The 20,747-nt window shown below is 35.6% G+C and overlaps 1 protein-coding gene across 1 annotated transcript in view; it reads right to left on the bottom strand.

Moving 5' to 3' along the window:
* The window catches only part of NCOA1 (nuclear receptor coactivator 1), a 282,196-nt gene that overhangs the window by 191,769 nt on the left and 69,680 nt on the right, over positions 1-20,747 (bottom strand). Inside the window, 1 exon segment of the mRNA XM_026715989.2 lies at positions 17,797-17,974. The gene's annotated coding sequence lies outside the window, so the exon portion shown is untranslated.

The following is a 20,747-nucleotide window of genomic DNA, read 5'->3' as shown; positions in this document are numbered from 1 at the left end:
ATCAAAATCCATAGCAAAACTGCTATGTGTGTATTCATAACCAGTGTCTTTAATTAAGAGTCAAGGTACACATGGACCCATGTGCACATGGACCCAAATCAAAGATCTGCTTACTCTCTTTTGATTCTCTGAAGAGGGACAAAATCTTCCATAGTCTGGAATTAATTTGGTAAATTCACAGAACAGGAGAAAAATAATACTTGATCTCTGAATCTTCAGAACTTAAAAGATATTTAAACCATGTCTTCCCTTTCCACTTGCCCGCTCAACCTAACGTAACAGAGATCACTCACCAAACTTCCTATAATGCTTGATGCACTTGAACAGAACAACACTGTACTAATACTTGGGGACAAGACAAATAACAGAGTATCACTAATACAGTATCAGTGAAAAATTAAGTTTCTTATCCTGATTTAAAAGCACTACCAAAAATAAGATTCTTGCCTTCTCATATATAAATCAACTTCCAAAACAAAAGGTAGCTATTCTTCAGTAATCACAATTCACCAAATATTATAAGGCAGTTTTCCAACTATAAGATGTGTACACAAATGTGAAAAGTATGCAACAAAAATGCTGAAATTGAAAATCATACTTAAAATGCATTGTATTAGGGGAAAATGCATGTTATGTGAAATCCACCCTTTTTTAATGCAAATAAGTGAAAAAGCAGAACAGAAAAGGTTTCAGACTGGGAAAAATACTGACAGAAACTAGTATTTCTTCATCCTTTCTACCTGCCAGGGACACTTTCAAAACACCACTCCAACCACTAAGAGCAAAGTTGCAGGCTCTTAACTAAATAACTACATTAAGTAGATAATGCTAATAACTATGGAAACAAAACATTATCAAAATCTCATAGCATGATTCTCTGCCCTTCAATCTTAATTCCTACAGCTGGATCTTAAAAGTAATTTGTCTCTCAATAAGAGAATGCTTTATTCTGTTTCTTAATGAAAATAAGTAGGGAAAGATAAATTGGCACCATATTTGTTAAGCAGGCAGTCCCTGCAGAATCCTGAGAGGAGTCCGCATTCCTCTGTTCAGAAACAAATTTATGTCTTTTGCTATTAAATAAAGCTACCTACATTTTTCTGCAAGTGAGCTCTTCGAATTGCACCACAAAGGTTTTCTGGAACTGTAACCTGAATTTTGAAATAAAAAGGCTTTCGAAGAGGGAGGGTGCTGGTTTTTCATGTTAGTAACTAAAGAATGCCCTAGACCTAGAGAAAAGAATAGAAACGAATGACATGATTTATGTGGTGAGGAGAGATAACACTGCTTTGTTATGTCTTCTCTTTCCCAGCCCCTTTCTCCAATAGAACAATAACAGAAGAAGCCACAAAAGTAACACGTTATACAGAACCAAATAATTCAACCAAGTAGATCCAGAGCTATTAGCAGAAATAGGCTAACTAAATTTAAATCTAACAGAGAAATAAAACAAAACATATAGCACAAGAAGCCCATCTTGAACCCCAAATCATTGCAGCTTTCATTATGGTCTGCTCTCTAGAGCATCCTCAGATTTACTGATCTATAAACTTGAAATGCAAACTAATTCTTAGTCTGTTTCCAGTTTCTCTAAATGGCAGCATAACAATATTTATATCATTTCAAATAGCTAATTGATTTCAGAGCCCTCCATTGCTCCAATCTTTCAAACTTAAGAAGCTGTGGCTGCTTTCTTTTGGTCCAATCAAGTGAAAAAAAAAATCCTCTGGATTACATTCTACTGAACCAAAGGGAACACCAAATTAAAACCAATTCTGCAATTTTATCTTAACAAGATTACACACTATCACATAAAATGTTTTATTTAAAGATATGTAGCCTAAAACTTGATGTTATGAGATGTACTGCATAATAAATTTAGACAGAGTGGCACAGTGGTGGGATTCAATTTTTTTTACTACCGGTTCTGTGGCTGTGGCTTGGTGGCCGTGGCAGGGGAAGGATACTGTAAAATCTCCAGTCAGAAGTAGTATTTGCCGGTTCTCTGAACTACTCAACATTTCCTCTACCGGTTCTCCAGAACTGGTCAGAACTTGCTGAATACCACTTTTGGAATGGCAGATAATACTGAACAGTGTTTAAAATTAGTAAGAGCCTTAGTGGGACCTGCAATAACATGTAAGAATACGTTCATAGAAAAGTTCTAGGTGAACTGGAGCTCGGGATTAAAAACCCATTTTAGGTAAGCTGGAAGAATCTATCAGACAGGGTCTTTCCTCCCCTCCAGAAAATTTTCCGTAATGGATTATACATTTTTGCTGCTAAACAAATAAATAATACTGCCCCTTTAACTAAATAGTGGTTGTATTCATACAGCATAGTTAACCAGATCCGTTACAAATCTTAATACTTCATTAGCTATATTTTATTTTGTTGTCTTGTATTTTCATTTCTCTTTATTTCTTTAACATCCTTTTCGCCTGTTCAGTACCAGTCAAATCATCTTACAAGACTCCACAATACAAATCTAAAACATCAAAAGTAAAATACAAATCACCAATAGAATATGATGATGATTATGATAATTTAAATTATTTGATTCATAAATGTTCAGATTTTGAATATGATTTGGATATCCATATATGTAATAACACCACATATCATATTTGCAAGGCAATCTGAGACAAAACAAATTTAAGAAAAAATGCAGAAATATAATTAACAACAAGCCTTTATGATTCAGAGAATTTAAAAAACACAATTTGGTTTCCATGAGATTTCCCACATAAAAAAATGAACCTTGGGACTTGGTGCAGTAATATAATGTCTCCAAAGATCAATACAAAATTCTAGTCTTACAGTTATTATAAAATGGCCTTAAGATTTTAAAATCAGACCTATTTTCAATCCTCATTTACAAGAGGACACCTACCTATGCAACAAAATCATAACTCATGATAAGGACTCAAGAGAGCCTGAACTGATAGGAAAGGAATTTTGAAGTTATGATAAATAGCTCAATTAAAAGTCAGCCTATGGCTGCCGTGAAAATGGTAAATTTCATGTTGAGAAACTTAGGAAAAGACTGCAATTTTTATTGGAACTTTGCAACTCAATGCACTGTACGTTGATAGTTCATTACATATTATCCCACAACAGCATTGTGAGATAGACTGGGTTTAATGACTAATAAGTAAAGGTATTCAGTGAGCATCAAGTCTGAGTATGGACTTGAATCTGGGTCTGGACCCAGTTGAATACCTTAAACATTTCATCTCAGTGTATATTCGGAATACACAATGTTGGCCACTGTATCTTCAAAGGGTTCAGAAAAGCGGATCCTGGGCAGAGTTTTACATTGGTACTGTCAAGGGAGACATCAAGAAAATCCCCTTTTTATAACATTAGAACCAAAAAGTCATCCAGTACATTTGAATATTAAGAGATTTAGGTAAGACAATGAAAATATGTTCTACATGATATAGAACTGACCTATAGAATTCACTATCACAAACTAGTGGTAAATTGAATGACTTTAAGGGGAATTAACAATATTAACAGAGGATAAAAAAAATTCTCTAACATGCTACTGCCACTAGTCTTAAGACTAGGTACATCTCTCTTGGATGTTCTAACTTCAGCTAAAAATCAATGGTCTAAGACTTATGTATATATGTGACTGTCACAGAGCTATTTTATGTAAATTAATTAACAGCAAAACAGAAATCCAGAAAGCAAACACTTGATATGCACACATATATAAAATTAAAAATTATGTCACGTTTGCTTTTTAAAAGGTAAATAAAAAAGGGGAGAGAACTGGCAGAAACAAAAAATTAAAATAGTTCAGAGGATTAAACACAAGAATGTGCCAATAGATGGAGTATACAACATGCAAAATTAGACAAGGTTCTCAAATTCAAGTAATGCTAGAACCAGCAATTACCTCATGCAGTTTCCCACCCTTCAATTAAATAAACAAACAGAGGGGGGGAAAAAACCTCTAGAGTTCCAAACAAAATACAGATCTGTATGCTAAATAATATATTCTGTTTCCATACATACTTCTTTTTATCAGATTTATTGTAATCCAGAGATTATGTGAATGATTCAAAATGCTTGTTTTTATTATTATTCATTTTCTTTAGTTCCTATTTTTCATCTGAATTTCAATCTCAATTTAGGATTGCTTTCATTCTAGAACTTCTCCCTGAATAGCAGTCAGATATTGTGAAGCATTTAGCAGACAGTCTTTATACATGTTAATCTAGATAAAATTCCACCTCTCCGCCATCTCTACTTCTGGTTTCTTAAGCACAATGTAGGATTTAGCAAAACAAGATGAATGCTAAGATACAAAATAATTCAGGTTGAGGCAAAATATTGTTCAACAGAAGTTAAATTTATTCAGAAAGACCAAGCTGAAATACATGATTTTATAAGAATGATAAAAGTCATTTCAAATGCGTTCATACAATCTCTATTATAAATTAGATATGGGATAAATATGTATGCTAATATAACAAGATAATTACCAGCAATGATTGGTAATGACGATACCAAGAGAAATTAATTTCAGTATAACAAATCTATATTGGCTCCAACATTATCAAAAGTGGCATCTAAAATGACCTCATATATAAAGTCTTCAGAAGCATTGCAGAATGGGGCTGGTATATACCTCGAGTTCTTATATAGGATGAACTATATTTTTAAAACTTTCAGTTATTATCATGCATGCTGTTCAAATGAACCAAGAGTTACTAAATATTCTACTTGTAAATAACAGAAAATGTGACATTCTAAACTCATGATTCTCTGTGTGGAAAGATCAAACTGCCTTACACCAGGTAAAACTAATATTTAATTAAGCACCCAAAAGGGCAATCCAAGGCTCAATTGTTTCCAAAATTCAGCCTATATGAATTCAGATTAGAAGTATTTGTCCAGTGAACCACTTAGTAAAGTAATTAATACTCAATTCTATTAATTTAGCTCTATATTTCCTTTGGAGAAGCAGTCACATTTACAAAAGTGTTTATCTTGGTTCAGTAAAAGTTTGTCACTTATGATATGCTCCAGTTTCTTGCAAGAAATCATATCATCATTCTGCCTCTGAAGTAACCTGATAAAAAGGAACTGGATTCTATTATGGCCCAGGTGCAATTTAATCCCTAATCTACAGCTGTGTAGTATCCGCTTGAACAAGCACATTAGGAAGAAAGCAGGTCAAGTGGGCACTGTTTATAAATGGCATGTGGTACCAACACCTTATCATACATTTTGCAATTCATCCATTATAATTTCAATGCATATATTGTACACAGGACATCAAAATAATAACTCATAGATTTTACCACAGAGCATGACAGGAAACAAAAATATACATCCAAAGCAAGATCATAACAAAATTTCTCATCTATCTGAACTAACAGAAAAACATTTGATAAACAATACTTTAGAAATCATTTTCAAACAGGATTATGTTCTGGTTACTTCAACAAAGCCTCTATACTTCATACTTGAGCAGAAAAAATGCTTTTTATAACACCCTAACATTATTCCCTGAAAATAAGGCCAGTCTTTTTTTCTTTTGGGCTCTGAAATAAGCATTAGGACTTACTTTTCAGGGGATGTCTTATTTTTTTCCCATGTATGGAGGCTGAATTCTTCTGTTTGTTCGTGGTGGGGCAGAAGGTTACATGACTTGTTAGTGCTGCTGCTGCCACAAGGCAGAGTGGTGGAGCTGCCCCATCTGCCCTGTACCAGCTTACCTCAGAGTCCCTGCAGCAAGGCCACCCATGCCCCGACACCTGCTTCACCTTTAGCTGGTGGCTCCAGCAGCCCTGCCCAGCAGAACCCCGCATGGATGCCTACTCATGACTGCAACAGAGGAGGCTGAGCGACATGCCGGTGCTGCAGCCACGAGGCAGTTTTCTGGACATGGATGGCCTGGTTGCAGGGTCCCTCACGTAAGCCGGTGCAGGGCATGTGCGGCAGCTCACCCACTCGCCTCACCTTGTGTCAGCAGCACTGCAAGCAACCAGCCGGAATGGGCAGCCATCTGGCTGCACAGGCACTTAAGTAGAGCTTATTTGGGGGGGGGGGGAGGGCTTATATTAGGCACATGCATAAAATGTTAGGCCTTATTTTTGGGATAGGTCTTATTTTCAGGACAACAGGGTTTCTCTTTCTGCAACAAATACATTTAATTAAAATTACAGGTAGTCTGTGATTTATAACAATTGAGCCCAAAATTTCTGTTGCTAAGCGAGACAGTTGTTAACTGCTTTATGACCTTTCTTGCCCAAGTTATTGAATGAATCATTGCAGTTGTAAAGTCAGTAGCATGGTTATAAAGTGAATCTGGCTTCCCCATTGACTTTGCTTGTTAGAATGTCACAAAATGTGATCACATGGCCCCTGGACACTATAATATGAGTCAGTTGCCAAGTTACCAGTTTTGATCACATGATCATGGAGATGCTGCAAAAGTCGTATGTGTGAAAAACAGTCATAAGTCACTTTTTAGTGCCACTATAACATTGAATGGTCACTAAACAAACTGTTGTTAAGTGGAGGACCTTCCACTCCCTTTTTATATTATTTTACCTTGCTACAAAAGGACTCAAATATACAAAGGTGCTAATGATCAAGGACTTTATGAGTCTGCATGCAAATGAACAGAAACATTACCAGGTTTCTTCCTGCCTACCAGCCTGAGAGAACAATGTTGTGGAAACAGGGAAGAGATCTTTCTCAACGTATAAACCTAGGGGCAAAAGGCACTGATCACCAGCTTGTTTCTCAATTTTTAGGTAATATTGAGACCCTGACATATTTAGACATTCCTTAGACATTGCCTGTGGCAGAAAAGACAGTGTTTGCTCCGTACATTTTATTTTGTTGTTCAATGCAATTATGAAACAATGTTTTATGGAGGGTAGGGGAGCTCACATGGCATATTTATGTGAAAAACTTTTCCTTTTTTATATAAAAAAGAAAAACCCTTCTAAATATATTTGAAAAAACCTTTTAAATATATTTCTGCCATATTCAAAGAAAGTAAAGACACAATATTGTTTTAAGATTTGAAGATACGTGGCTTGTCTTTGGAATTAATTAATAGCTGTACTGCAAATACATACCAGTAAATTATCTGCATGATATTAATCTATTAAAATTCACTAATTAGCTAGTGGCATGTTCATATATTTCATTATTTGCTTACTCAGCCTCAAAACCCTCTCAGTTTCCTCAAAAGTAAGCCAAATTGCTCTGAGCAAGCCATTTTTTTAACAAGAATGTTTCCACCCTTTGTTGAGGTTATGATGTGAATTATAAAAGGCAACAATTCCCTTTGAAGGAATAGTTCCTTTGATATTAAAATGTATTTATAACTTCTAAAAAACACACTGACACAGGTATGTGGTAAAACTAAAACCATGATACCAAATTATATTTTCTTTTAATGCTGTAAAGTATCTCTTTTACATAAGATGACAAAACAAAAAGGGAATAAAAGAAAAACCATCAATTCAAGAATTTTAATTTCATTTTTCTTATTGCAAAGGGATTCTAAGATTCTGATCTACTGATATTACATTTTAATTCATATCATTGCTAAATATTTTAAAGTGTGAAACAGTCGATTTAAAAATGTCTTCCTTGTTTTTCTGTTATTATATCAGTTTCATTCCTGCAAAAGCTAAGTATTTTTGAAGGAAATGCCATGTGTTTGAATAGCAAATCAGAAATCCTGAGAGGAAGAAATTGCAGGTGAAAAGATACATTATGCATATAATATTTTGTGGAAGCCTTGCTCAATTCAGACTGGCTGAATTTCAATCTGAAAGAAAAAAACATTTTATTCACCCATTCATGAAAAGTAGCTCACAACTCAAATTCCTGCACTCCAGTCAAAGGTATCAGCTTTCATTAATTGCACAAAATTTTGGCAAACAAGACTATGAACACATCTATTTCAAGTGGGTTGCTAAGAATATTTTTCCCCAGTGCCAACAATCTTGCTGCTTCAGTAAACTGTGTAAGTTTCCAACACATATGGACCAGGGATGGGGCAAAGGAAGTCAAAATGGCAGCTACAATGGGTAGATTGAAGCTCCACCTGCTTTCTGTGTATGTAGCAACAATGCTCAAGACCTGCTTTTATCATTCCAAAGGACAAGGTGAAAGATACCGTTTTAAGTTTTGGAAGGCATTTTGGCAGCATATAAAATAAAGTGCTTTACCAGAGTAATTCAGCAGTTGGAACCAGTTATCAAGAGATATAGTATCTCCTCTTTCTGGAATACGTCCAAGCAAGGTTGGGGAAACCAATTAAAATATATTATTATTAATGTGGAGTCTTGAATATGTCACAAATTAGACATTTCAATTGTTAGGTCTCTGTGATCAAAACAAAATATGGATAGTATGCTTTTCAATACAACTGAAGTATTCTTTTCAATACAACTAACAGTGCTTTTATAAGGACGCCTTCCACTTTTCAGTGGCTCCAAAATTATTTGAATTTAGCTTTGCAAATTGCCTTCCATCCTGCCAATGTTGAAAGCTGAGAGCACACAATATCATGAGCCAATCAGAGATTTCCTTCAGTCAACCAACACAAAAAGCAGAAATTGTCATTCAGTTGGTGCCCTGTCTAACTGAGCCAAGCCAGTTCATGTTTTTTTTTTCTCAAAAAAAACCCCAAACACTAATCTGCTCAAAACAGAAAGATGGAGTGGGAGGGAATGCTTTCATCCCTCTTCCCATGTTTTCAACAGATGCTGAATATGTTTGGCTTTTTTTTTTCTATTGAAAAAGCTAAATTATTGGAATGGGTGGAAAGCTGACTGGCTATGGAGATGTCATTCCTCCTGCATTTAAATTCCCACTGAAAGAAATAATGGTGGCATGAAGCGAAACTTAGCAGCCAGCTGCAGCCAGGCAAAAAAGTTCAGAGCACGATGCTTATTAAAGCAGGGAAAGTCAAGAATGGGAGGAGGAAGGTGTTACAGTATATGTTATACTAGCTAGTGTTTTAATATCATGTGTGTTAATGAAGTTTTCTTTTATCATTGGGGAAAATTAAAGGGGTTTTTTACCAGGATTGTGAAAACTGAATAGCTCAACTTAGTTAATAAGATTGTCCTGATATCCATCAGCTCCAAATTTAAGCAATCCCAGAAATGGAAAAACAGATTATTCCTTCCTCCAGCAAATTCTAATATCTCCAAGCAGCTAAACCAGATTTCTGATAATCTGCCTATTATAAACAATGTCTGGAGACATCTGCAGCTACTTTCAAACTGGTGAAGGATTCTCCTGTAGAAGTGTTGTTTCAAAATGTTAAAATATTGCAGTTTTAATACAAGAGACTTGGGGGAAAAAACATTCTTCTCTTATTCAGTTTCCCATACTTTGCTCCTAATCCATAGGAAGCAATCCTTGGGAAAATCTGTGTAAAAGTCCCACAAACCATTCAGTGAATTAAAACCATGTCCTAAACATTAAGGCTACTAAGAAACAGCTGGACAAGAACTTCTCTAAGCTGTGTGCTATAACAGTCTGGTGGCAATCAAACTTTCCTAGGTTTCAGGGGAAGGGAAACAAATCATTAAACATTTCTATGGGTGAGGGAATGCAACGGATGACACTCATTTGTCATATCCTTTTTTTAAAGAGGAGACTAACAAGCTGGATCAGTTTTCAATCATGGTGCAAGATGATTAGAATATAAATTATGACATTTGCTCATGGATTTTGAATACTCTTCCATGTTGTTCCAAACACTGCTCCTCGTTCAAATTTGAATAGTAAAGTCTGAAATGGCTCAGCCCCCCAAAAGACTAAGATCCAGCCGTGTATTTTTGAAAACATGTGGTTACTTGTCCTGAACTGTCTAAGTAGGATGGCACATATAAACAGTCCCAACAAACTTCTCCCCACTGAGAAATCATAATATTTTGAAATCCCTTTTAACCATTAGACACTTTCATATAAAAATGGGTCCAATCTTTGCAATCTTATTGCTTGTGTGATTGCTGGACAAATCATAACCCATGGATTCTGTACAAAACTTGACGTAATTTTGACAACTTCTCAACTACAAAAAATACCCCTGAACTTTGAAAAAATGTATCACTATAATGTACAAATGTATCACTATACCTGGTTCCTTTAAACATACTCACAATTCATGCAGAGCAAGTTCAGACCAACAACTTAAGAATCATTGTTCTTTCTAAAATTCATACACTTAAAACCATAAATTAAACTATCTCTTCATTTAAAATTAATACACAAAGCTTCTCTTGTAAGATTAATTTATGACTCTAAAATACAAAATTAGATTCACTGAATGCCCCATCATTTCTGATGAAATGGATTGTTTACCAATGATCTTTTTAAAGTCTGTGCCAAAAACTTGGATGTATGTCGAGAACATTTAAGATAAATTACTCAGCTAAAAAGATTGCTAGATAAAATATTATTGGGTGCTTTTCAATTTTTTGTTCAATGCTTCTAGAACACAGAAAAAACATCTGCAGTTAAATATGTTAAAGCAAGCATTACCATTAAATATTTTTCTTTATATTCTCTCATAGATGACATTGCAAAACAAAATCCTCTTTCACAATATTAGGATAATTAGAATTGAGTTTTGCATCTAGATAAAATTCACTGTAGGGTCATTGTAATCCTTCCAAATGTCAAAAGGTAAAATCTCTCAACAAAAATCTATATAATTTATCCATCTAACAACACAATTCACAGGTTTATAAGCGCACTCTCTTTTGCTGAATTAAGATCCTGGTAATATACTATGTCACTATATCAGATAATCTAAACCTATTATCTTTCCACCTGATTTTGTAGACCTTTTCATATATACCATGATCTAAGCCAAGCAATCATCTCCATCCTTATAAATGTTACATAAACACACAAGGGATGGAAAATCTAATATGAAATTATATTGTGAGTGAGCTCCAGTTGGTTTCAAAAATGATGTACAGGTAATCCTCAACTTACAACCACAATTGAGCCCAAAATTTCTGTTGCTAAGTGAAACATTTGTTAAGTGAGTTTTCTCCCATTTTATATCCTTTCTTGCCACATATTGCTTCAGTTGTTAAGTTAGTAACACGGCTGTTAAGTGAATCTGGCTTCTCCATTGACTTGGTTGCAAAAGGTGATCACACGATACTAGGACACTGCAACTGTCATAAATATGAGTCAGTTGCCAAGTGTCTAAATTTTGATCACATGACTGTGGGGATGCTGTCATGGTGATAAGTGTGATAAATGATTATAAGCCACTTTTTTGAGTGCCATTGTAACTTCAAATAGTCACTAAATGAACTGTTGTAAGTCAAGGATTATCTGTACATTTTTAATTATGCCTCCTAATATTTTTAAACAATATCATACCATATATTATAATAGTGGTGGATAACCTTTTTGGACTCCTGTGCCAAAAATTGCACACGGTAGCGTGTGCACACACTTGCACACCAGCACCCAGAATGCAATGTGCACCCCCACTCCCCACAGCCCTGCACATGCGCACGCAATCCCCCCCTCCCAGCCACCCCTTACCTGCACTGTGCCTCACAGCTGATTTTTCGGCTGGTTTGATGCCTTTTTCGGCCTCCCAGAAGCTTGGAAAAAGCTTCTGCAAGGCTCTTCAGGCCAAATTATAGGTCCGTTTTGTCACTTCTGGTATTACAGGAAGTGATGAAACGGGCCTATAATTTGTCCTGAAAAGCCTTGCAGAAGCTTTTTCCAAGCCTCTGGGAGGGCAAAAAAGGGCCTCAAACCAACTGAAAAAAAATCAGCTGTGAGGTGCAGGCATGCACAGTGAGGTTAGTTTGCCTGCAGCTCATGTGCCAGTACAAATGGCTCTGCGTGCCACTTGTGGCACACGTGCCATAGGTTTGCCATCACGGTATTATAACATGCCTTTTACCTACAACTTTTCTATACATTTAAGCTGCCAAGTTATGACTGAAGAGAATGCATGCTATCCTTCCTTTAGAATAGGGATGGGGAACCAGCTGGCTCAGGAATTCTCGGAGTTGAAGTCCACAGCTCATTAAAGGGGCCATATTTCTTCACCCCTGATTTAAAAATTCTGTACACATCCAGACAGATCAAAGTACATCTAAGAAAATTTCATTGTTTCCTCCCATATATTCTGTCCTTATGCCCTTACATTTCTGAATGTTGTGTTTGATCAGATCATGGACAACATCTTAGGAACATTTGAGTGCTTTTTAGATATTATAATTTAAAATGTACTATATCTGTTCTTCTGTGAAACATGTGGGAAAATCCTCACACAAAATCCTCACTGAAGCCAGATTTGCTTTCAGTTTTACTTGGTATTTTAAATCACCGTTAGATTTTCAGCCTGCTTTTCATAACATGTATTATTACAGGGCAGTATGTATATAAAACAACCCAACACAATAATATACTTTTAACTTGAATATAATTTAACTTGGAGACCATTTATGGAGTGTAACTCTGCACATGGACTTGCATCATGTTTAAATTTGGTTTTTTTTCTTAACATATGGATTTATAATTTTATTTCTTGTCTGATTTAGGATAAGGTTAAGGTTTTCCAGAATACACTGAAACTAATTTATTGCTCCTATCATACTGGTTGCCAGTGTTAATGACTGAATAATAGTTTGATTTCAATAATAACTTTAAAGTGCTAAATTGACATAAATTATTCAGTTAAATCCACTGTTACTTTGAAAATTCTCATTCAGTTTTATACAAATTATACATATCTTTTCTATTTCTTTTTCATTCCCTTGTTTCTCATTTTTTTCTCTTTCTATTTTCTTTCTTTCTTTTCTTGGTTATGCTTTCAAACATCTGTTAAGATATTTAACAAAACAAAATGAATATACTGTAAAACAATAAAAATAAAACAAAAATGCTGGGGTGAGCACTGCAGATTGCATGACCATTATGTTATAGAATTGGTCTGTCGCACACACTGGCATCTGACTGAGGAAAGGCCTCTCAAGTCCAAAACAACTTAATAACATAGCAATGACATTAAGCACAAATAGATTGAAGAGTAAAAATATTTAAAGCATTGTCTTCTTTAGAACACTTTATTTCAAGTACTGCTTCCCAATTATGCCTATAGAATAATTATATAAATAAGGTGACCAACTGTCCTCCTTTAGATAGGACAGTCCTCCTTTTGTAAGTTCTGTCCTCTCTCGAAAAGTGTCCTCCTACATGTCCTCCTTTTTGATATTTGAAGACTAATCTGTAAATCTCCGTATTTGATCGATGCCGATCCGATCCATTGTGGGTGATGTAACGTATTTGTATTTGACATGACGATTCGTCAAGACTCGTCAGCGAGACGTGATTATGAGACGCATGCACTCCACACAGGAAAATTGTTTTGAGAGAGTGCGCCACACGCAAGAGCACGCCATGTGCAAGTGTGCGCTGTGTTCAAGAGTGCGCCACATGCAAGAGTGCGCCTCACGCAAGTGGCTTTGGGTTTTTTTCTTCAATTTATCTGTGTCCTCCTTTTCATTGTAAAAAAGTTGGTCACCTTAATATAAACCCTTTAACCCAGGGGTGTCAAATTCGTGTCCTCACAGTGAGGTCACATGACGTATCACAACTTTTTTTCCCTTTGCTAAACTAGTCAGCCTACGGGCCATGAGTTTGACCCCCCCCTGCTTTAACAATGACTCTTTAGCTTCAACTGATATTTACCTGATATTCAACCTGATGTTCATATTGTGTTTCTCTCATCAACACCTGCTTTCTCCTGAGACTCTTTTCCTGAATCCCATTACAGTATGGTCAGCACAGTTAGTCCTTGACTTATGACCACAGTTGAGTCCAACATTTCTGTTGTTATGTGAAACATTTATGTGAATTTTGCCTCATTTTAGAATTTTTCTTGCCACAGTTGTTAAGTAAATCACTGTAGTTGCTAAGTCAGTAACATGGTTGTTAAGTGAATCTGGCTTCACCATTGATTTTGCTTGTCAGAAGGTCACAAAAGGGGATCACCTGACCCTGGGACATTGTAATCATCATAAATATGGGTCAGTTGCCAAGCATCTGAATTTTGCTCAGGTGACAATGGGGATGCTGCAACAATCATAAGTGTGAAAAACGGTCCTAAGTCACTTTTTTGCTGTTGTTACTTTAAACAGTCACTAAATGAACTGTGGCAAGTTGAGGACTACCTGTTTTAGCTCACTTTTCCCTGTTTGACCGTTTTCTCTTTCATCATAAAATTTGCATGTTTGCTAATGGCTATTACAGAAACAGTGCAGTATTACTATTTCATGGCTACAACTAGTTTCCATGTACTCTTCTAGATCTCAGCATCAGAACATTTTGAGTCAGAAATATTTCTGCTTCAGAAGAAAGTTTTAAACATGTAATTTATTCACACAACTTTTGACCAACCATTGTGGTCTTCTAGAAAATCTGAAAATATTGGATTTTGGACATAGGAAGCTCTGAGGACTCCATTGTTTATTAAGTTATATGCTTCTTGAATAAATTGTGCAGCAAGTTACCACAATTTCCTGTGCTTATATACTTTTCATTGTAAATCTGTTAACATTTTGCAATGTATACCACTTTGATTACAGTTATCTATACCACTGTTTCTCAAAGTGTGGTCTGGAGATCCCAAGACCTTTTCAGGATGTCTGCAAAGTCAAATAAATACATATTTTTTTAAAATCTCAGATTTGATTTCTAACACAATAAATATTGTAGACATAGCCCACATAAACCAAAGCTCTTTGGGATCCTCAATAATATTTTAAAATGAGACCGAAATATTTGAAAACCATAACAAGTTAAACTTTTTATCTTTTACTCAAATATGATGTGGCTAAACTTTAGATTCGTTGTATCTGTTCCTAATGTTTTGTGGAGATGTCAACAGAAAGCAGCAATGTTTGGTCACCAAGAATTTCCCATTTATGTTACCCTTCTTCAAAGATAATCATTTAGTGGTATCATTTCTGGATGGCAATCCTTTTTTCTTTTTTTTTTACTGATTATGACACTGGTTGCCTTTGTTAATTATGATTATTTTTATAATAGTTAAATTGATACAAGATAACATTTTTATGCAGTACTGATCTAATATTACTTTGTTCAATTTTACTGACCTAAAGACTTCTTTTTAATTCATTTTTTGTCCCTCCTTTTTCTTGGTGAGATGTTTAAATATCTGTTCAAATAAAACTAAAAGGAAAAGGCAGGAGAAAGCAAAGGAAAAGGAAAGAAAAAGGAAAGAAAACATCAAGAGAGCATTAGGGTAAGAAAAATAAATAAATACTGGAAAACAATAAAAAAATAAAAATAAAGAAGAAGAGGTAGAGGAAAGATTGAGATTACCAAGAAAGGGTGAGATGTCATCACTTTTCCCCCACCTCATATTACTGTCTAACCCAGGACTACTGATGGCAACATACAAGGGCACTGCTACTTTTGACGCATTTTATATCCTGATGAGAGATAACTGATAACAATTGATCTTACGAAACAAAGAGTTTTACTCACTCATATCCGCATACTATAGCAACATGTTCTTCAGCAGTAAGAAAACCAGTCATTATGTACATGAGGGGGAAAAACTGAAAATATCAACTTCCCGTCATATGCAAATTCTGAAATTGGTATGAAGTATACCTATAGCTAATTAATAAACCATACTTTGAACTTAGCTTGTCTGAACTAAATACAATTTTTTTTAAAAAAAATTTCGGAGTTCAGCTAAAAAATAAAACAGAATTAAAGTTTGTACCACCTTTTTCTTTTCCAAAACCAAACACATAAACTTTCAGTCTCAGAGTGGCTTTTCTATTTATGGCATGCACATTTTAAAAAACAGCATCTCCCTTCTTATCCAGCTTATTTATTTGTTGAAGAAATGTATAAGATTGCCCAACTCACAATTTATTACTCAATGCAGCACAAATAAATAAAAACCAAAAATAGACAAAATCAAACTAAACCTAATATGAAACCTAAATAATCTACCACAATCATAGATATATGCATAAGCAAATCTGGGCATAACAATTCTTTCCGCTAAAGCCTGGCTAAAATCAGTCTTCATCATTCTATGAAAGGCTGATAGGGTATACTGATAATTTAGTAGCAAATTTTAGCAAAATTATATTACATTATGCATTACAAGGGTAATTTCTGCCAAAGAATACAATCTCCCTATTAATTAATACGTAATCTCCCTACTACTCTTGGATTTATTTATTTTTTGCAACTATGACCTGGATGACTGAGAATCTTCATAGACATTTTCCCTATTTATTCTTTCCATGTCTCTAATATAGGGTATTATATAGCCCTGGACTCAGTTACTTTGGCCGTGTCATGAGGGAATTCACTGGAGAAAGCAATTATGTTTGGGACAGTTGGCAGTAAAAGGAAACAAGCCTGTCAAAAAAACCCAGTGTTTGGACACCATCAAAGTTGACATCAGTCAGAGCACAGAGAAACTCAAAGTAGTAGTACAAGATAGGAAGATGTGGAAAGACCTGGCCTGTTGAATAACCAAGAATCAGACATAACTGAATGGATAACATTATTCTTGCTTCAGAAACTCAGCAGTCAAGAACAAAATGGACATAGAGGGTAACAGCTCTTGTCCATCGGGAAGGGGGGCATCTCCCCCAGAGCACATAATAGCCACCTGGAATTGATGCATCTGCCTGCAATAAAATGCAGTACAGCAGATAAACCAGACAGTATCGCTTTTGCTGGCACAAACTGGAAAACATTACTTTGGATGCGTAACAGAAAAAGTCTGGAGAGTTTGCCTTCTTGGTGGCTAGTAGTGCAGGGATCTTCAACCTTGGTAACTTTAAGCCTGGTGGACTTCAACTCCCAGAATTCTGGAAGTTGAAGTCCGCCAAGCTTAAAGTTTCCAAGGTTTGAGACCCCTGATGTAATATATCTTTAACCTCAAGAAATATTAGTGACCTGCAATCATGTTGGGACAAACAGGTCATGCAGATTGGTCTTACAGTACTTGAAAAAAGGTAAAATCTTCCTTTACTGCAAGTTTGACATCTCTGATTATATGGACAGGTCCGTGTTATTTCTTGGCAAAAATATGGCAGTGGATTGCCATTGCCTTACTTCCAGGATCTTTTTCTTTAATTTCCCAATTAATTTGCACTCTGCTTAGCTCTTCTGAAATTAGTAAAGTGTAGTTATGTACCACCACCTTCAAAGATCTAGCTCAAGTTTCAGGAGTGGACAAAAGAAAGATCAGTTTTTCAACTACCTGCCTAAATCTGTTCCCAGATTACACATGCATTGTGGAAGCTGTGAATTCCAGAATTCAAATAACATTAAATCAGTCCAGTAGAATAGATTATGTTTAAAAATTGGGTTGTCTTCTCATTTTTAACCTTAATTTCATCAGCTTCTTTTCCTGTTCGGTCATGTACAGTTTACTTTGCAAGCAAGTCCCCTCAGCTTCTTCAAGCCCAAAGCCTGGCTCCAAGGAAATAAAACTCTTTACTACATCCACCATATCTAGCAGAATCTTTGTTGCAATGCACTGGAAAGACTGATTTGGTAATAACAACTTCAGGATAATGTAATTCTGAAAATAAACTAAAGAAAAGAAGAGGAATCTCCTGCTTTAAGCAAAATGACACAGACAGAATCCATGCAAGAGCCATCTTTTACAGCATTAATCTATTTTTATTTAAAAACTAAGATGTGGAGAGGAGAAAAGGCAAGAAAAGAAATAACTGGAAGAAAGCAACTTACCTCCTACTGTTCCAGAGGTGACCGATAATTCATGGAGAAACAAAAAATGAGATTCTTCAGTAAAGCATATAAACTGTACAAAGCAATCTTAGAATTTCAATACACGTGTGCACTGATCTTCAATGGGCAGTTGTCAGTAAACTGTCCTCTTCTGGGTGAGAACAGCATCAAGTAAATTCTGGAAGAAGAAAAGAAAGCAAGTTCCCCAATTAGTCCAACACCCTAAAACTCAAACATGAGTTTCATTGTTATACCATAAATAAAAACTGCATCTACAGCATATCTATATAGCACTAAGTAAAGTAAGCACATATGTTCCCAATTCATTCATTATGGGAATACATACTTTCAGCCGGTAATAGCCAGTGCCCAATGAACATGTCCCCACTTTGTCCCTGTTTTGGGTCCCCAAAAGCAGGATGTCTCTGCCTCTCTAGCTTTGATGTTTCGCTTCACCGACAGTTGGAAGCAGAAGAGCAATCTAGAAGATTTTCTCAGTCAGCAAATACAAACTTTACTTGTGGTTTGTGGTTAGATAATAGTGACTGCTCCAAATACATATTGACAAAATGTTTTGGAACTGATGCATTTACTGACATCGGAGGAGTTGTCTGTTATGTTATCACCCCACAATCCAGCTTCAAGCTGTATGCGTTCATGCTGTCCTTTCAGTAAATTTCATGAAAAATAAGTATTTTATGTTTCTCTGTTTTATACTAATATTGTTACTTCCCATGAACCTCAGATATGTGATGAAAGGATATTGGAGAATAGAAAATAAACAAATGTAACTGTACAGTTCTGATGCTGAATGTAAAACCCCTTTTATTTCTCACTCAGGAAATAAATATTTGTTTTTGCACATTAAAAACTGGAACACAAATTTTATCTTTTGAATAATGAAATATAGGGATTTCAACCAATATAAGGTGACCTGTTCTTCCAACATCCTTACTATTCATTTCATTAATTCTAATGAAATAAACAATAAGGAGGTTAAGTGAAGATGTATCCTTATAGACTTCAAATGGAGTAGGGTTTTTTTGGTTATGAATGTTCACATCAACCACACAGTTAAAATGTTACATATGCCTGTTGCATTTATTCTTGGCATTTTTGTCAATATCTTTCCCCTAAATTTGCAAGCCTCAGTTCTCTGAAAATCAACTTGGTACGTGAACCAATGCATCGTTTTATATATGTGCTATTGCTGAAATATAAGTGATAAGCTAAGGAACAAAGCACTTCCATGAATTAAGATGATCTCATTAAAATTTTAGCCAGACTTACAAAGCAGTATTTTGTATATTTTTATGTGAATCATCCAGAATACCATAAAATCGGGTAAGCACATGTGAAGAACATATAATGCTATGTGGCTGCAAAGCAGAAGAGCAGCACCAAGAACCACTGGGAAGACATACCTTCTGCCTCCAGGTATGAACATCATGTTGGGAAAACAGCAATGCTAGGAGATCACACAAAGACTGCAAGTTAAGTGTTAAACAGTAAAGTGCAGAGCGTTCCTTAGCAACCAGGAAGAACAGCCAATCACATGTATGCATAATCTCTTAGTTAACTCTGGAAGCTTCTGCTAGAAAGCTGCTCTGCACTGTTCTGTATGCATGCCAATTGCTGTCTTTTTTTTTTTTTTACAAAACTAAGAGACCTAGCTCCAATCCAAGTGCTAGCTGTTGCAAGAGATAACATTTTGTCCCAATTCAGGAGCATTTATGAGTGTTATTGAGATCTATCTTAAAATGCCATAAAGACTAAAAAGTGTTGGAATTTTCAAAGCCAATACATGAAGCATTGCCTGTGAATTTAACCATGCCCTTTAAAAGCTGCCAGTATTACTTCATCCAAAAGTTTTAATGCTTCTCCACCACCCCATTCCCAATTTAAGTTTTATTTTTGTGAGTCTCCAGAAGACTGCAAATATAAGAGAGCCTCAGTGCAACTTTCAGCGACAAAACTTAATAAAATAATGTAAATGCCTTCTAGAATGGTAGAAATAGTATTCTAATGGTAGATAGAATAGTATTCTAAAAATTGGCAAGATTAATATACAGGTAGTCCTCAACGTGCGACCACAACGGAGCTCAAATTTATGTTGCTAAGTGAGACATTTGTTAAGTGAATTTTGTCCCATTTTATTACTTTTCTTGTCACAGTTAAGTGAATCATTGTAGCTGTTCAGTTAGCAACATGATTATATGAATTGGGCTTCGCCATCAACTTTTGCTTGTCAGAACTTCACGAAAGGGGATCCCATGTCCTCAGGACACTGCAGCTGTCATAAATAGGAGTCAATTGCCAAGCGCCTGAATTTTGATCATGTGACCATGGGGATGCTGCAATGGTCATAAGTGTGAAAAACGGTCATAAGTCACTTTTTTCAGTACTGTTGTAACTTTGAACACTCACTAAAGGAACTGTTGTAGGTCAAGGACTATCTATATTATGCAGATCTAAATCTTCATTAGATACACAAATATATATATAAATACCAAAAATGTATGTAGATTCTTGCACCCATATACATTACTATACATAAGTACTCCAAGATGGAAAAGATAGCAGTTAAGAATTGGTTATAGGTAGTCTTTTTTTAGCCACAACAAAGTCACAATTGAGACAACAATTCAGTCACTACACTACGTGAAACTCCAACTATGCTTACGATCTTACTTTAGCTTTACTTTACTTTACAGGAGGGGTGTCACAGTCATGGCCCGTGGGCTGGATCCCTCACACTCTGGCCACACTCATCCATGGTTTAGCGAAGAGGGAAAAGTTGTAATACATCATGTGACAACAATGTGATGCCGCAAGTTTGACACCCCTGCTATACAGACCTGAGAAAGTTGTCAATGTGAGGATTGGTCATGAAGCTACTTTTTTATCTCTATCATAACAGTGAACAGTCACTAAATGGAGCAGTTACTAAA

The sequence above is a fragment of the Pseudonaja textilis genome, chromosome 1, assembly GCF_049901715.1.
Source record: "Pseudonaja textilis isolate UNSWEBS1 chromosome 1, rPseTex1.2, whole genome shotgun sequence".
Classification (NCBI taxonomy): Eukaryota; Metazoa; Chordata; class Lepidosauria; order Squamata; family Elapidae; genus Pseudonaja; species Pseudonaja textilis.
The sequence above is the reverse complement of the archived record's forward strand: the minus strand, read 5'-3'. Positions and strand labels throughout refer to the sequence as shown.